The following is a 4,610-nucleotide window of genomic DNA, read 5'->3' on the forward strand; positions in this document are numbered from 1 at the left end:
TCCTATCAGGGGTGAGGCATGCTTGGTCAGTGCCTTAAGTCCTTGTGCTGTTGCTGCCACACCGGGGGTGCGGAAACATAGGCTGCTCCCACTTCCTTCACCGTGAGAGCGACGTCTGCGCTTCCGTGGGTGTAATTTGTCACTGCGCTCAAGGACTGCTTACCACATCTGTAAAGGGTCATCATGCAGCCGGTGGTGGTCACGTTCATTTTATCTATCAAAATCACCTTCTCTCCAGGGTGAAGATGAAAAGCGGGATCCTAGATATACTTTGCTCTCCGCAGTTCATTTTCTGTAAGACTCCGGGGCACAATTCCTTGGCTGTAATTCCTTGTATTTTCTAGTTGTTCATTGGTTAGCAGGAAATTCCTGGGGTCCATCACAGTGAAGAAGTGATCACCTTGTCCGACAAACGTGGTTTGGTCTCATTAAACCTCCTGAATATTGATGTTTAGTGGTAGTTCTCCTGACATCATTCTAGATGCTTCCGGTGCCCTGGGCAAAATATTGAATGATACAGGAGGCATCAGAAGAAGAGTCACTGTAGCAAAAAGAACTAGCTGGCATTCCATCATTTCAAGAGTTAGCATATGATCAAGGACCAACGGTATTGAAGGAAGATGTTATAGCTGCTCTGGAAGCATTAGCCAAAAACAAGTCTCCAGGAATTGATGGAAAGCCAACTGAAATGTTTCAACAAGCACTGCAATCACTCTCTCATCTATGCTGAGAAATTTGGTCAACTGACTGGAAGAGACCCACATTTGTAGCCATTCCAAAGAAAGGTGACACAATAGAATGTGCAAAATATAGACAATATTGAATCACATGCAAGTAAAATTTTGCTAAAGATTATTGGACAAACTTGCAGCAGTACATTGACAGGGAGCTGCCAGAGGCTTAGGTCAGATTCAGAAGACATGAAACAAGAGATATCATTGTTGATGGCAGATAGCTCTTGACTAAAAGCAAAGCATACAAGAAAGATGTTTACTTGTGTCTTATTGACTATGCAAATGCATTTGACGTGGACCATAACCAATGATGGATATAACCTTGAGTAGAATGAGAATTCTAGTACACTTTATTGTGATTATGCAGAACCTGTGCAAGGACTGAGAGGCCGTTGTGTGGACAGAACAAGGGAATACTACATGGTTTAAAATCCGAAGAGATGTATGTCAGAGTTGTATATTATCAACATATTATTCAATTTGTGCGCTGAGCAAATAATTGGAGTAGCTGGTTTATATGAAGAAGAACACAGTATCAGGACTGGAGGAAGACTTATTAACAACTTGTGATCTGCAGATGACACAACCTTGCATGGTAAAAGTGAGGGGAATTTGAAGCCCTTGTTAATGAAGATTGAAAATTGTAAAAATCACCCTGGTGGCATAACGGGTTATGAGATGGGCCTCTAAGCTCAAAAATTGCAGCCTTAAGCATGGATTCCAACTGAATGTAAAGAAAATTAATATCTTCACAACTAGACCAAAAGAGAAACAGGGATAAACAGGAAAAAGATTGACGTTGTTAAGTATTTCATCTTGCTGGGATCCACAATCAATTCATGGGAGCAGCGGTCAAGAAATTAAATGAAATATTGGATTGGAAAAATCTGCTGTGCGAGACCTCTTTAAAGTGTTGCAAAGCAGAGATGCTACCTAGAAGACTAATGTGTGCCCAATTCAAGCCACTCTATTTTCATTGGCTCATGTGCTTGTCAAGGTTGAACATGGAATAAGAAAGACCAAAGAATCAGCGCATTTGAACTATGGTTTTGGCAAAGAATAATGAAAGTACCATGGGCTACAGAAAGAGCAGAGAAGTCTTGTCTCAGAAGAGCAGCCAGAATGCTCCTTGGAAGGAAGGATGGTGAGACTTTGTCTCACGTATTTCGCTATGTTGTCAGGAGAGACCAATCCAGGGAAGAACACCATGCTTGGTGTTGTAGAGGGGCAGTGAAAAAGTGGAAGGCCTTCGACACTATGGCTTGGTACAGTGGCATCTACAATGGGCTCAAACATGAAAAGATTCTTGAGACTGGCACAGCACAGGGCAATGTTTTGCTCTGTTGTACAGGGGTCACAGTGAGTCAGAGCAGAACCACAGTAACAATAGCTCTTGCCCTTTGTCATATTGTCCTGATCCTGAAATGGAGATGTGTACTAATTGCTCGCTGGCATGAAATTTATTACTAATAATTCTAACTTTGTATTTTTGACACTCCAGAATATAATTTTCAAAGAAAAATCTTGGATCTCAAAATAAAAGGAACTTCTGTGTGTATGTGAGAGCTTGAAGGATTAAAAAAAGCAAATGACTCAAAATACTGTTTGTAAAACTAATGTGTGGTAAGGTTCTATTTTTTTAAAAACTAATACTTTTCATACTTTAAATTCTGATTTTTTTGTCTGTGAAATGACATTATTTTATTTATTTAAAAAGTTAGTGTCCAAATAATTTATGTCTTTGAATCAAGGCTTATGAGTCCCAAATGCAATTTATATAGAAAGATTATAGCTCCAGATAGATAGATATTGAATTACAAAGCTTCTATTGTAAAATGAATTCTTACTCTAATTCAAAGATTTTCAGTACAGATAGAATATGAAAATAGTAATTTTTAAAATAGTAAGTTTTAAAAGAGTCTACTTGAGACTCTCTACCTGCAAAACCACCCACATGCATGGAGTCAATTCTGAATCATAGCAACCTAATAGAATGGAATAGAACTTTCCCTGTGTGTGTGTGTGTGATAGTTATGTTTATGTTTGTATATACTGTCATATACATATGATAGTTATGTTTGTATACACATGTATAGAAACAGTTATGTTGGCACTTTATCCACATTTCGCACAATTCAGCAGTCCAATCATATCAAGAAGAGTTGTACAAGCATTACCACAATCCATTTTAGAACATTTTCTGCTACTTTGTATTCCTTGTTATTCTTATAATTTTTTTTTTAATTCTGGCAAAAATATACACAACAAAACATTCTCCCATTCATATGTTTATATTTTTATAAATTTATGAATGTATTAAACATTTTGTCTTACTGATTTTTAAAAAATCATTTTATTGGGGGCTTTTATCCATCTTACTGATTTCTTATTTGAAAATTAGGTGCTGACATTTATACTGGTACTTAAATATTACATGAACTAAATAGTGGAATGCCAGTTGCTTTGCCACTTTACTCCATAACTAAAATCACCAAATGATAGATTTGATCATTTCACAATATTACAAGAATATAAAAGGATTTTAAATGAAGCAAGGCTCTTCAGAATAATTTGTAGTTCTGCTTGCTGTTGCCATCTTGAAATTTTAATTGATTTTTTTTAACAAGGCGTTCTGCATTTTGCTGGTCGTTTTGCTGGTATTTGCTCTTACTTTTAAACCCCAACTCACTGCCATCTAGTCGATTCTGACTCACCATGACTCCCCTATAAGGAGCTCTTGAGCCTGTGAATCTTTGGGGAAACAGGTAGTCTCACTCATCCACAGAGTGACTGGTGGATTAGCAAGTACAATGCTTACCTGCTGGCTCCACCAAGGCTTCTTACTTTTTCATAGATGACACCTTCAATTTTTTTTTACATGTGCTGTTGTTAATAGTTGCTGCTGAGTGCCCTCTGACTCATGTCTCACCCCATTAGCGGCCAGGCACAACAGAACCAGTGCTGAGCCGTCCTCACGATTGTCAAGTCTGCTGAGGCCACTGTGTCTGTCGAGAGTGCTCTAGTCCAGGAGCACATCGTCCAGCCCACCGCTGAGCAGTCTTCTGTTATGATCCACAGGGGTGACCCTGCTGATAGTTGACATACTGCTGACATCGCAGCCACCGCAGGATGACAAAATGACAGATGGGTGATGGTTTCAATTTGCATATTCTTGGTGGATATATTTAGGCATTAAGGCAAAAGCCCTTATCAGAGCTGAAGGTAACAAAATGCTCGAGGTGCTACAATGCGTTATTTTTCCCGTTAGCATTTTTCTCCTTTCTGTCCATTAGAATAATTATGCCGCTTCCTGTATTTCCCTCATCCCTCCTCTCTTATATTCTATCATTTGCCTATCATTGGAATGAAACGAATGTGTGTGTTTTATTATTTAGAGCAGCGGTTCTCAACCTTCCTAATGCCGTGACCGTTTAATACAGTTCTTTATGTGGTGGCGACCCCCCCCAACCATAAAATTGTTTTCGTTGCTACTTCAAAACTGCAATTATGCTACTGTTATGAATTGGGTGATCCCTGTGAAAGGGTCATTCGGCCCCCAAAGGGGTCATGACCCACAGGTTAAGAATCGCTAATTTAGAGACACTCCTAGGGAAACCTCTCCGTTATGTGTCACTACCACAGAGATCTACCGTGTCCGTTGGAAAGCAAGCTCAGATCATATTTTAGGAGTTCCTCTGATGTATTTTCATCCTGGCTTAACCAATATGAAGAAGGTTTTGGATGGTGCTGATGAAACTGTATACCTGTCTCAGGTTCCTCCTGCTCTCCCTAAAGTGCCCTTTATTATTTTGTCTTACCAGTGATCCCCTATAACCCAAGATCAGGGGAAAGGAGAGACACAAGAAGAAAAGTATT

General features: G+C 39.2%; 1 pseudogene; it reads right to left on the minus strand.

The window, feature by feature from the left end:
- Positions 1-6: 6 nt before the first annotated feature.
- Positions 7-473, minus strand: LOC115873331 (annotated as a pseudogene).
- Between the last annotated feature and the right edge of the window lie 4,137 nt (positions 474-4,610).

Source organism: Echinops telfairi, unplaced genomic scaffold (genome assembly GCF_000313985.2).
Source record: "Echinops telfairi isolate 266 unplaced genomic scaffold, ASM31398v2 ScPeMD7_7468;HRSCAF=8506_0, whole genome shotgun sequence".
Lineage (NCBI taxonomy): Eukaryota > Metazoa > Chordata > Mammalia > Afrosoricida > Tenrecidae > Echinops > Echinops telfairi.